Raw genomic sequence first — 15,041 nt, forward strand, 5'->3', positions numbered from 1 at the left:
CTTTCCCTATCATCCATTCTCTCTGATGTCAGTTCAGACTCTCACAATTTGTGCAGCTACTTAATTTTTAAACAAATCCCCAAAACACAAAAACAAAAAACACTTCTTTTACTTTGGATTCTAGAGATCATGTAATTTCATTCACCTACATTTCAAATGAGGAAACTGAGGCCTGGAGAGGTGACATAACTTTCCCAAGTGTCAGTCATAGTGTCTGTCATGCACTAGAATGGAAATCTTCAAAATTCCAACACTCTTTCAACCGGATCCATTGATACTACATTTGGATCTCGCTCTGTCTGAATATTTATATGGGTATATAAACAATGTTTAGGGGCGTCTGGGTGGCTCAGTAGATTAAGCGTCTCACTTTGGCTCAGGCCATGATTGCAGGGTCCTGGGATCGAGTGCCATGTGGGGCTCTGCGCTCAGCATGGAGTCTTCTTCTCCCTTTCCCTCTTTTTCTTTTTTCTTTTTTTTAAGATTTTTTAATTTTTTTATTGGACAGAGAGAGAGACAGCCAGTGAGAGAAGGAACACAAGCAGGGGGAGTGGGAGAGGAAGAAGCAGGCTCCCAGTGGAGGAGCCTGACATGGGGCTCGATACCAGAACGCCAGGATCACACCCTAGCTTAAGGACTGAGCCACCCAGGCGCCCCTCCCTTTCCCTCTTTTTCTGTCCCTTCCCCCACTCGTGCTCCCTGTGTCTCTCTTTCAAGCAAATTTTTTAAAAATCTTTTTTTAAAAATAAATAAATAAAAAGAATGTTACGAAGCACAAGGCAGCCCCCATCACTGAGTTTATATTTTAGCTGGACTTCAGAGATATATATAACAAAGCAAACCATTCCCTAATTTTTTTATTATTAAAGTAGGAAAAAAGGACATTTAGAAAGAAAGGGATCTTGAACTCAGCCCAGAAATACAGGTACAATTTCAGATACACAGAAAAGGACAGGTCGTTCTAGGATCAAATATAACTAGGAGCATATTCTAACATTCAGCAATACTCTCAGCACATACCCCAACCTCAGACCCTGACAGGCCAGGGCAGAAGTCAGTTTTAAACAACTGACCACTGATCCAGTTGTTTATCAATATTAGAATGGCAGAAACGAAAGACGCGGGGTAAAAATGAGCAAGTTGTAGTCAGAGAACTGCGACAAACTAGCCTAGCTCAGGAAAAAAGGGGTTAATGCTAGAAAAAAAAATAGGACATAAACCTCGACATTAAATAATATGAATAAAAAGTTAAAGCTCTATAAGACTTCTAGCTCATAAAATTTTTTCCTAAGATTTATCTCATTTGGGGGTGCCAGGTGACTCTGCCTTGGGCTCAGGTCATGATCTCAGAGTCCTGGATCAAGCCCTGCATTGGGATCTCCCTCTGCCTCTGCCCCTCACCCCCTCGTGTTCTCTCTAGTTCTTCTCTCTCTCTCTCTCTCAAATAAATAAAATCTTAAAAAAAAAAAAAGATTTATCTCATTTGATCATCACCCAACTCTGGAAGCTGGACATTACAATCCTTCCATGTCGCAGAGGAGGAAACCAGGACAGGTGACGGGACATGGCCCAGGTCATACAGCCAGCAATGGGAACTGAGAAGCCCATCTATTGACCATGGAAGTCATACATCAGATTAGAAAGCACCCTATATATCAAGACTTTAGACTTTAATTTATAGGTAATGAGTTTTCAACAAAGAAGTGACATAAAGACTGTTTTAGCAATATTAAGTTCCTCAAAAAATTAAATAGAAATATCATACGATACAGCAATTCCACTTCTGGGTATTTAATCCAGAGAAAATGAGAACATTAATTTGAAAAGATGTATGCACTCCTGTGTTCACTGTAGCATTATTTACAATAGCCAAGATACGCAAGCAACTATCTATTAACAGATGAATGAATACACATGTGGTATGTATATACAATGGAATATTATTCAGCCATAAAGAAAAGAATGACACTACTATGTGAGACAACAGGGATGAACCCTAGAGGGCATTATGCTAAGTGCAACAAGTCAGAGAAAGACAAATACCTTATGATTTCTTTATGTGTGGAACCTAAAAAACAAAACAAACAACAAATAAAACAAATACTCATAAACACAGAACTGATGGCAATCAGAAGGGGGTTGGGAGCGGACAAGATAGGTGAAGAGAATTAAGAGGCACAAACTTCAAGTTACAAAATAAATAAATTACAGGGATGTAATATGCAGCATAGGGAATACAGTTAATAACATAACAACTTTATATGGCCACAGATAGTAACTAGACTTACAGTAAGCATTTCATAATGTATATAAATGTCAAATCGCTATGTTGTATACCTGAAACTAATATTGTTAACTGTTGTCAACTATACTTCAATAAAAGAAATTTTAAGGATGACTATTTCATGAACATTCATTTGGAAGCAAAGCGTAAGGTGATCTGACAAACCAAGGAATGACAGAAGAGGGAAAATTCTTTTTTTTTTTTTTTGGAGATTTTATTTATTTATTTGACAGAGAGAGCGAGAGCGAGAGAGGGAACACAAGCAGGGGGAGTGGGAGATAAGATGGAGGAGCAGGCTTCCTGCTGATCAGGGAGCCTGATGCAGGGCTCTATCCCAGGACCCTGGGATCATGACCTGAGCCCAAAGGCAGACGCTTAACAACTGAGCCACCCAGGCACTCCAAGAAGAGGGAAAATTCTTAAAGCTTGATGTGGCCTCCAAAATGACTGGAGCTGGTAAGTATAATACTGGGGCCTATCTCTAGTTGTGATAGTGTGATATAAGAAATATATATGTATATGGTCTCAGTTTCTGGCACAGAGCTTCCAGGACCCTTGGAATTTTCTGAATGGCAATGATAGGATGATCTTTGTTCTTCATTGCAAGCCCCTTTCAACCATACCCGAAATTATGTCAATCAGGTGACTCAAGATGATAGGGGCTGGTTACCAACCACATGATTAGAGGGTTAGAACTGTCAGCCCCCGGGGCACCTGGGTGGCGCAGTCTTTAAGCGTCTGCCTTCAGCTCGGGGCGTGATCCCAGCGTTATGGGATCGAGTCCCACATCAGGCTCCTCCGCTAGGAGCCTGCTTCTTCCTCTTCCACTCCCCCTGCTTGCGTTCCCTCTCTCGCTGGCTGTCTCTCTCTGTCAAATAAATAAATAAAATCTTTAAAAAAAAAAAAAAAAAAAGAACTTTCAGCCCCACCCACTCTCATTCCACCACAACCTCTGGGGAAGACACGGGGGTGGGGGGAGGATTGGATTGAGTTCAACCAACAACGGCCAATGATTTAATCAGCTACGCCAATGTGATGGAACCTCCATTAGAAACCCTAAAAGATGGGGTTTGGAGAGTTTCTGGTTGGCGAACACACCCACGTGCCCAGAGGGTAGTACACCACGACTCCTCGGGGACAGAGCTGCTGTGCTCTCCATGTGTGGTTCCTCATCTCTATCCTTTCTTATATCCTTTATAATAAACCAATACACAGTAAGTAAGCATTTCCTTAAATTCTGTGAATTTATAGCAAATCATCAAACTAGAAGAAAGGGTTGTGAGAATTCCCAATTTATAGCCAGTTGATCAGAAACATGGGTGACAACCTGGGACCTGCAGCTGGCATCTGAAGAGGGGGACAGTGTTTTGGGACTGAGCCTTTAACCTCTGGGGTCTCCAATAGCACCAGGTAGTTAGTGTCAGAATTCCTTAATGAAAGGGGACTACCCACACAGTTGGCGTCAGAAATGCTGAGTGGTTTGCTAGTCTTGCTGATGACATGATAAAACTGCCCCCAAAAAACAGGCGCTTTTTCCCCCTTCTATCAGCCCTTCATGGAGAGTGCCCACTCAACCCAGAAGACATCACCTACCCCTAGAGAAAAAAATGAGACAACCTGAAGACATAGCTCCTATCTCTCCTCTCCTGGGAGCAGACAGGACCCTCAATTTAAGAATGGATTGAGGCTCACTAAGACAGGCTGTTAAGCCCCTGTCTACTCTGCTACTTTTATGGTGCTTCCATGAATGTGGCCCCATGACTCATACTACAGAATAAGGGAGACCTTGTTCAGAGAGAAATTGCTCACTGCTTCTCTATGTGATGGGAGCCAGAAGGGAAATGAAAAATCAAGGCTGACCCTATCAGTCTTGTCTGATGGCAAGAAGAATGGCGGTAACCCCAACAGAACAGGGAAGGAGGAGGAAGTATGAGGGAAAGATGTTCTGTTTGAGAAGACAGACATACACACAAAAAGCATCCAGGGGTTCTAGGCAAAGGGAGTGAAATGAACACAAGCATCAAATCTAGATCCTTCTCAAAGCCCCACTAAAACTACAACAAAGGAATTGTTTTAAGAAGATGGAAAGAACGGAGCAGGTAATGAGAAAAATTCTGGAAGCCGGAATAGGAAACAAGCTGAGCAGTACCTCACTGGAGACTTGATAAAGCCAATCCTAAATCAGCTTGGAGAAAAACTAAGGACCTACTCAATTTACACTGCAGAGTTCTCAAAGCTCAGAATGGGTCATGACAAGTGCTTCCGAAAGTAGAAGTCAACTGATTTTCTCGGGAAGGGGGTAGCAGTTAAAATAAGGATTGGTTCAAAACTGCTTATGCAGTCTGAATGCTAACATTCCCCCATCCCACTCCAAGTCTCCAGTGACAGCCCCTCACACATCCCCCGCCCGAAGACTGGAAGCTAATTCTCAAAAGAGGTTAAAACAGAGGGCTTCTGGCTTGAGAATACGAGGCGCAGTTGAGAACCTATCAAAAGCAGAGGGATTAAGTAAACAGAGGCATTCTGAATGCTGAGATACCTGGCCTTCTTTCCATATAGTCCCTGGAAAGCTAACAGCTAGGACTTACCCTCCAGCTAAGAGATTATGCAAGTTTTCTCTGGGGAATCTAACCAGCCTACAGTGATCTCGTAGACAACAAGGATCCTGCACAAAATCTGCCACCCAATCAACAAGCTCTATCCAAACCCTCAGATCCTCCAACTGGCCTTTCATTCCCCCACTTATAAATGAGTAGACAACCAAAGATTACCATGCATCTCAGGAAAATCACTAAAATAAAAGAGAGACCAAAACAGAAAAAAAAACAACTTGGAAGAAACATTGCTAAAGGTGAATAAAACTTATAAACCTTACTAATATTCTCAAAGAGATAAGAAGAGACGGTACATCAATGAATTAAGAGCAGGGTGTTACATAAAGGGGCACTCACCACACACACACACACACACACACACACACACACACACACACAATTGGAAATTAAAAACCTGATAGCAAAAACGAAAAGCTCAATAGAAGGGCTGCAAGAATAAGAAATATTTCAGAAAGTGAAACAAGACATGAGATAGAAAAGCATAGAGAAAAGATACAGCTGGAGGATTGGCCCAGAAAACCTAACATCTGAAATCATAAAGAAGAGAGAAAATTGAGGAGAGGAAATTAAAAATTAATTCAAAAACTTCTCTCAAAACTAAGATTTTCTAGATTGAAAGGTCTCATCAAGTATCCAACAATATTAATTAAGACACACACATCACACCAAAGGACAGCACTGAGATTCTGGAATACTGGGGTTAAAGAACTGACTATAAATCTTTCAGAGAGGAAGAGGAAGTTACACACAAAGGATCAGGAATCAGAATGTCTTGAGCTTCTCAACACCAACATTAGAAAACTAAGGACCAAAGGAACTAAAAGAGCAATGTCTTCAAAATAGAAAAATCAAAAAAAATCTTAACCTAGAATTCCTTACCCAGCAAAACTATCAAACAAATGAGAAGGCACACAAGCAAAAAACGTGCATGTTCTACAATATTTCTTAGGACACTACCAGTACAGCTCCCCCAAAATGAAGGACTAAACCAAGAAGGATGTGTTACAGGAGACAGGCATCAAAAAAGAGAAGAAATCTCTAGAATGACAGTGAAGGAGAACATAGTGACAGGCACCAGCCACAAAGAAAAATTATCCTATGTTAGATTAGATCAGAAAGCTCTGGAAGAAAAGCTTATTCAAAAAAGATGAAATTGATAGAATTTTTAAGTAAAAAAGATATGGATAGGGTAGAGTTTGAAGTTGAGATAATAACAAACACATAAAACACACACACCAAAAAGGGCCAGTATTAATGCCAAGGAAAACAGAAGGCATACAGTAAAGGAAAAGTAATCATGTTTGATGACATGGCTCCACTCTGAACAGTGTATGCAGTCATAACATTGTAAACACTGAATGCTGAACTAAACAAAACTACAATGTAAGTGTCCGGGGCGGGGGGGGATGTGGGGACAGGAGGTAAACATAATATGGCAGGGTTCAGATGGAGCGAAGCAAAAGTGGCTAAATTTTCACCCTGAGAAGTCAACAGATAATACTACAGAAACATGAAATAGCAAAGCCAGCGTGACATTTAAAGATACAGAAGTAAATTTTTAAAAAATAAGCTAAAAATTTTAAATGACTATCCATGTCCACAGGTTGTCCACTCTAGCCAACCCACACTGCTCATTTCCATGGCCATGAAGCCAGCTCATCATCAAGGGAAAGGTATATGGTGTTAAATGAATCACCATAAATCCTCCACAGCCACTGGGGAAAAGTCAAAGCAGGTGGTTTAACTGTCCCATAGTGGTGGCATCTTAGTGAATGCTAAGGACAATACTACCTTTTGAAGTACTGCAGTTAACTACCAATCAATGAAGAATTTTATCACTGCCTCCTTCCTATAATTTTTCTTTCCCCTCATAGTTATACTTCTGACAACCCACCACTCAACAATAAAACTTAAAAATTAAAGTATTTAACTATTATCTCTACCCAGGAAACTAAAACCCACCATATATGAAAAGGATACTTCAGCTTGGTCTAGATCCACAATGCCACCTGAGAGGTGATATGGTCTATTTGTAATATGAAATGGGTACCAAAAAAAAACAAAACAAAACTGAACAAAAGAGACACATTAGGTAATTCAGAACACTTTCCAACTCTTTCTAAAACAGATATGACCATGGATCAACCTAAAGTACTCCATTATGAGTCTCAAAACATAAAGGACATAGCACAGTAAAGATATTTCTAGATTTTTCCTATTACCTCTTCTCCATTAGCCCAAATAATCAAGAAAAAAATTCAATAACCAAATATGCCACTATGATTGGAAACCAGTAAATACTGTATTTCTTAATTATGCTAAATATTAAATTTTAGCTATTCATATGCTTTCAATGAGAAAGCCTAAGGCATTTGCAAAGTGATTTCCCAGTGGGGAAAAATTTAACTGGAAGCAAGAAGACTATTGTTATTTTGGTCCTGCCCCATTAATATAAACAGACACTTATGTAGCTAAGATTTAAGTAACTAGAACAGTTTCCCAGACTCAGCACTTTTTACCTCTTCTTTCCTTTCTCTCTTCATTTTTACAGCTACAAAGAAAACTGTCAAGATTCATTTCTGGCTACAGAGATGGGGAAGCCCACTTCCATAGAACACAATCATCTCACAGTTCTCAAAGCTCTTCATTGAATTTTTTTCAAAGTTCAAGTTAAAAAACAGAAGTTCATTTTCACTTTGGAAATCGAACTTGAAAGAAAAATGTGACCTCCCAGAATTTAATTCCTTCCAAGGAACTCCCTAAAGAACATAAACTGTAAAGACATGGCCACTTGGGGAAAGCATTTTCATGTTCTGTTTGACATGTGACGCTACATGGGACTTGACAGGAATAATTTTTAACAAGCTCAAGTCTGTTTTTTCTTTATGTGTTCAACATGAATTAAAAACATGTACTTCACCAAAAGCTTTGGACTGTATAAACAATTCAGATCCTTTTACACAGAATGCACAGGGGAAGTGGAAAGGATCTTTAATGCTTTGCATGTTGTTTGCTTAAAAAAAAAAAACCCACAACCTTTGAACAGAAATCAAATGTAAATGCATATCCACATAAAACAGAGGTAAGTAAAAGGAAAAAAAAATTAAGAGGGCTTTTCAAACTGATAAAACTACTCACCCTTATCCACTTAAACACTCCTAGAAAAAAATTTAAAAGAAGCAAGACATGTAGCTTCTTACTTACAGATATAACACTCTGCATATATTTGCCAATTGCCCCGCGTGAACCGGCAGGCTGCTGGTAATTCACCTTCCCTCAGCTGGCCTGGAGCTGTCATTACCTGGAATCGTGTCCCCAGCCAACAGTCTGGCTGACCACAGGATCTAAAGTGCTCAGTCTCGGGCACCCACACCCTCTGGAAACGCTCCTATCCCCTGCTTCCCAAGCTTTATACTCACTTATCCTGCTATCATGAAATCATGAAGCCCACCTCCCCCAAAAAAAGGAACCTGGAGGCCTGATCTAAATCATTTTTGTTGTAGATGAAGCCTGGGTCACATAGCTTAGGGAAGGGGTTGGGAGGACAGAAAAATGTGATCTTGTATCCTGGCTGTCATTTACAATCCACTTTGCCATGGAAAATTCTTCCACGATGATGAGGGCGTGCAGCACTGCAGGTCTGGCTATCTATGTTCAGGATGAACAGGCTTGGGAGGACTGCCCTGGGCCTGGTCATGATGCTTTGTAAACATGGTTTATAAGAGGAAATGTATTTGTAAGCTTAAAACAACTTACAAATTAACTTTTGTAACTTGACAAGTTTCTAAATTAGAGATCACATGTGTAATAAACCAATTCACTAGAACTCAACAAACCAAAACCCCTAACTTGATTTTATCTGATTTCAATTTGAAAAGAGGAAAATAACATCAAGACAAACTCGTATCAGAGATGTAACCAAAATGCCATTTTTAGAGAACATGCTGAATAAACTTAATCCAATTTTCTAGACTTTCCGAACTGAATTATCAAGATGTCCAAAACAATGATCTTAACTCCCACATTACATCCAATTATCAAACCCAGCCACCAGCTATCTAGAAAACTCACTTAACCAGAACACAGGCACAGTCATTAGGAAATTTTAAGAGTTCAATCAAATAATTAAGTCCAGTCCTTTATCCCAATGTCTTGATTTTGTTTACGTTTAGATTTTAAAATACACTCAGGAAAAAATAAGTAAAAATATTTTTAAAAAATAAGGGCCAGTCCAAAGTATCTATCAGCTAATATTTATCATTCATTATGGGCCAGCCACTTTTCTAAATATGTCATTTTATCCGCACAACCATTAGCATGGTGCCGATTTTACAGAGGAAAAAAATCTTAAGCACAGAGAGGTTATGCAATTTGTTCAGGGTCACACAGCCAGTAAATCTTGTCTCTTAACCACTATGTTCTGCTGCCTTTTACCAAACTGCTTCAATTACCTCTCACTTCTCCAAATTACAATGGATTATACTGTACTAACAGCTACTTTATGGGCAGATTACATAAATTGAAAAGCTGAATTACATCAGGTAAAGCCAAGTAGGATTCCACTACCAGCAACAGCAAACCACTCAGTACATTCATGCTTGTATATTCTTCTCACGTTTATTCAAACGTGTATGTCTCTTCCACAACTACGATTTCCCACGTCTGCCTAAAGTTTTCCTAGTTACGTCTTCTAGGAGACACTTACTAAAATATAGAAATGGGGGTTTTATATAATCAGTATTTAGGGAGAATAATCCTCTCTCCTCAAGATTTTGTTTAGAAAGTATGTCCCTACCCTGTGATTGTGGTGAGTCACCTCCCTGCTCTCTGGATGTTGTTTAAAGTTCCTAGGGAAAGGGGAAATCAGAGAGGCTGCCTTCAGCCCTGAGGATGACAAACAAGCCCAGGGCCAGGTTACTAATCTCCAAATGGTGAAGGCCCACTAGCAAGTGGGCCTCTAAAGCACGAATTGGCAGGGATTCAAAGACTCTTAAAGCAAGACTCTCATTGTTGTACGGTAATGAAGCATTGGTTCATAAACCCATACTGTCCTGGACCATATGGTCCAGCTTCTAAAGATGCCTCTGGGAACTGAGCTTTGGCAGCCCCACTCATGGCCCACAGCCCAGCAAAGGCGGTAGGTCTCTAAGCAGATTCACCCCTCTGGCTCTGCAGATGGTGGTTCTCAAACTTCAGCATCAGAATCACCTGGAGGGCTGTTAAAACGCAGACTGCTGCGCCTATCCCCATGGAGTCTGATGGAGGAGGTCTGGTGTGAGGCCAAGATTTTGCATTTCCAGCAAATTCCTTGGAGATGCTGATGATGCCGACCCAGGAATCACACACTGAGAACTGATTTAAGTTAAATTCTTGGCTGGTACCACCAGCAAGCACCACATAATTGAAGGTATTTTCTGTCAACAAAAGTAAACGTTTTATAGAGTTGAGGAAAGGCCAGCTAGTCTCCTGACAGCTTCTCCTCCTATCCTCCATCACCAACAAGTAAACTAAGCAATACCCTCGCGGTACAGCCTTGAGAGAGCGCATTACAGCATCACACCATTTAAAGACAGCAAGCTTGGGGAGAGCAGAGAAAGAGAAGTTTCCCCTAATATATTAAATCAAAAGAAGCCAGAAATTGAATTTTGTTCCTACATCACCTGGCTTCTGACACTGATCATGAATGTCTGGCAAAGGAAAAGAAGCCAGAATGATGGGAAACATTAACAAAAGGACTTTATATTAGAGACTAAAATACCTTTCATAAGTGCAGCTCAAAGAACCAAATAAACGTGATTAATTCTCTACGGCACTATCCCATGAGCTACTAATTCACCTCCACAGGTCATGCCACTGGGCACAACGATTTAAAATAACCAGAATAAAACAGAAAATACCGACCAACTCCTAGCCAAATTCAGAAATTTTTCGATGTTAAAATGAACTTAAAAATTCACCAAAAAGTAATTACAATTATTCAAATAAAGTGTTAAACACAGAGCTCCACTATATCGTATTTTGTCTCTACCACTTACCAGTTGCGTGACCTTGGGCAAATTACTTGACCTCTCTATAGCCACTTAGTAAAATCAATAAAATGGGGGTGGTACTATGTCTCTCATACAGTTTTTATGAGGATTCAATGAAACTGGCACATAGTAAGTATCCTATAAATGTTAGCTATAAATGTTATCCCATAAATGTTAATATGAAATATTTTTATTGAGCAGACCTTGCAATTTGCAAGCAATATATTTAGATTATGTAAAATATACTAAATGCACTCAAAAACATTTCTCCCACCCCCTTTCATGAGTTCATTCCCTGCCACCATTATCATGGGTGAATTTACCCAGTTCCTTGATGTTTCTATGGACTATTAATTTTTCAATTAAATCACCCAACATTTAGAATGAAAGGAACAAGCTTAATCCTCATCTTCCCACAAATCAAGAGCCAAAGTTGCATCAAGAGATAGGTGACAGACCTTTGTTTTTAAAACTTGTTGAGCTAAATCTAAACAGACCCCCTATGTTGCAAGAACAGGCACCGGCTGAGGTGAGAAACCTAGAGACAGATGTCTGATTGACATTTTGGTGGAGGGGGAAGGGAAATGTTTATTTTTTTTTTTTTAAGGAAAAAGAAATGTAACTTCTCTTAAAAAAAACAAAAGCAACATAACTTATTAGCAAACAGGCACACTACTCAACTAAAGAACCAATAAGGAAAGGACACAACCATCTTTTGACTCAATGACCTATTTGCTGTAAAGATAGAGAACTGTCATTGTGGGTCAACAACCGTAGTATAAAATAGGGTTAATCTGTCCAGAAAGGGGATAATGACAAAGACTGAGCGATCTACTGGACTGATAGAATTCCAGCACATCTTCTCCTAAATGCTACCTCATGAGTACAATTTAAAAGTTCACAAATAACACCGAGGAGAAACCCTAGGAAGCCCCAGAAGATAACAAACTTCTGTCCACAGGATAACTCTTGTGTAAACAGACTCCAGAGAACATCAAAAGGACTTCCCTGGGGAGCCAACGCAAAGTAAGAGAGCGTCAGAACCATGCACCCCGATGGCTCTCCTCTTAAAACAGTCTCTGGATGTCTATGACACGGGGGAAATGCTCACAATATAAGCTAAGTTTTAAAAAATCAGGACACAAAACTATTTACAGAGTGATGCCCTGTGTTCTGTTAAAAAATGCTATCTGTTGCTATAAAGCCATTCATATAGATTCGTATAGATATATTAGCAAAAAGAGAGGAATCTGACACTCTCTGGGCTGTGATACTTTTCTTCCTCATATATTCTGCATTTTATAGGTTTGAACTTTATGATGAATATATATTAATATTATAATCAGAACTATTTTATGACATACTTCCTAAGAGTTAAAGGTTTTTTTATGATTGATTTATTTACTTTGAGAGAGAGAAAGAGCAATGTGTGACAGGGAAGGGCAGAGGGAGAAGGAGAGAGAGAAATTTAAGCAGACTCTGCATGGAACCCCACATGGGGCTCTATTCCACAACCCTGAGATCATGACCTGAGCCCAAACCCTGAGTCGGCTTAACCGACTACACCACCCAAGAGCCCCACATGAGTTAAAGCTTTTTAACGTACTTTTATTTACACAAAACTTACATGGTAGAATGTGTTATGTTTCTGAGGCTACATTCATGAATAATGCTTTGATCATTTCTATACTAATTCAGTACAAACCTTTGGTCTTAAGCAAGTTAACAAATGGGAAAAAAATAATTCAAATGACTATATTGCTTCCTTCACATGTCTATCAATGTCATTCTGTACTGGGCTCTACAGGCAAGGTAGTTATAACCCACCCAGTGAAATCAAAATCCCAAGCGGACTTCATGATCAAATGCATTTATTTAGCAAATGAAATCACTACGTCAGAGTAAAACATTCCACACTGAAATTCAAACGCAGCTCTATATTGGTAGAAGTCCCCTCCCAAGCCAGGAAGTAATTCACATTCAGCACGCAGGATATCCAGGTGGACGGCAGAAAATGCCCACTTTTAAATAAACTCAACTTATACTGTGTTGTTACTTTAATAGAAGTCCCTCCTTCCTTTTCCTTTCTTTTTTTTTTAATGATTTTATTCATTTGAGAGAGAGAGAGAGCATGAGTGGGGTGAGGGACAGAGGGAGAAGCAGATTCCCTGCTAAGCAGGGAGCCCGATGCAAGGCTCCATCCTGGGACTCCGGGACCATGACTGAGCTAAAGGCAGATGCTTAACTGACAGAGCTACCCAGGCACCCCCTTTTTCTTTCTTAATACAGGAAAAGATTAATCATCTCTCAAGAAGCTCCTTAAAATATACCTAAACTTAAAGCATCAGCAATGCAAAAAATTAAGAAAGAGCTTAAATTAACACTGCATTTCAATGTTAATTAATCTTATTTTTACCAAATCAACTGCATTTTCTGACAAAAAAAAGAACTGCAATTTCAGGGCACCTGGATAGGTCAGTCAGTTGAGCTCCCGACTCTTGGTTTCCGCTCAGGTGGTGATCTCAGATCATGAGATTAAGCCCTTTATCCGGCTCTGCTAGGAACAGAGTCTGCTTGAGAGAATCTCTCTCCCTCTCCCTCTGCCCCTCCCAAAGCTTGCATGCACATGCACTCTCTCTCTCTCTCAAAATAAATAAATTCTTTTTTTAAAAAAGTGCAATTTCACAAAGAGAATAGAAACTGGCTAAAAGGCATATAGAAAAATAATTAAAATCATCACTTTGGCTTACATATACGAATAAAGAAGAACAACAGGATAATTCCAAAGTTACGTGTGTGGCTAATGGAAGGAAAATAACATTAAATAGTATTTTTATACTTGCATAAAGAAACTCTGGAAGAACAAGGAGAAACTAATAGAAGTGATTATTCTACTGGGGGGAACATAAAGCAGAGAGGGGACAGAAGCAGAAGTGAGACTTCATTGCATAGCTTTCTGTATCTGTTTTTTTCCAAGAATGTAAATGTATTGCCTGCTCAAGAAACTAAATGAAAATTTAGGCTAAGATGATCGGGCTGCATCATGATTTTCCAGCAACCTTGGCCCTCATCTAATGTAGAGGTAAAGAACACTGGCTGCGGGGCGCCTGGGTGGCTCAGTCGTTAAGCGTCTGCCTTTGGCTCAGGTCATAATCCCAGGGTCCTGGGATAGAGCCCCTGCATTGGGCTCCCTGCTTGGTGAGCCTGCTTCTCCCTCTGCCTGCTGCTCTCCCTGCTTGTGCTCTCCCTCTCTGTCAAATAAATAAATAAAATCTTTAAATAAATAAATAAATAAATAAATAGTACACTGGCTGTGGAGTCAGGCTGCCTGCAGCTTCTGGACCTGTCATGCCAGAAACCAGCTATGAGCACGACTGGAAGATCCTGAGAGAGGCGGACAGTGCCCTTGCCTCAGTGATGGTCACAGCAGCCAGACCGTGAGCTGGGAAACCACAGTGTTCCCCAGCAGTAGCTCTCAGATGCCAAGAGAATCAGGCATAATTTGATTCTGCATAGCATAGCATCTGCTTAATTCAATTTCCTTTGCTGCACATGGTGGTCCCTCGGTTCTCAGAACAGTTTATCAGATGGCTAATATTGTCATGTAGAAAGCCTCCATTCTATTTTACTGTGTGTTACTACAATTTAAACCAGCCCATTACCACATAGTCCCCTACATGTTACTGATAACATCTTTACCAGCTTTTAATCGGAAAAGGAGCAGGGAATAGAGGAAAGTGTAACAGAGGACATCCCTGCAGGAATAACCTGAAACAGTTGTCTGTCCTTCCAAAGCAAGACATTGCTTTTCTAGATGGGAGGAAGTTTCTTGTAAAACAAATCAGAAAAATAAGTCAAAATAAAGCATTACTAAAAAAAGAAAAATCCACCAACCCACAAGGAAAAAAAACTCTTATTCCAGAAGGTTTACATTTCTTTTCAGAACACAGTTTCTAAGCAAAATATGCTCTGAACATTTAAAATCAGTATTTTGTGTGTGAGGAAGGGCACCTGTTCCACATGTTTACAGGCAGGTCTTCTAAGTCAGAGAGCTTCTAAAAATCCAATTTAAATTGGCAATTTGGAATTCAAAACAGATTTTCTTTTAGAAAT

This window comes from Ursus maritimus, unplaced genomic scaffold (assembly GCF_017311325.1).
Source record: "Ursus maritimus isolate PB19 unplaced genomic scaffold, ASM1731132v1 scaffold_13, whole genome shotgun sequence".
Taxonomy (NCBI): Eukaryota; Metazoa; Chordata; class Mammalia; order Carnivora; family Ursidae; genus Ursus; species Ursus maritimus.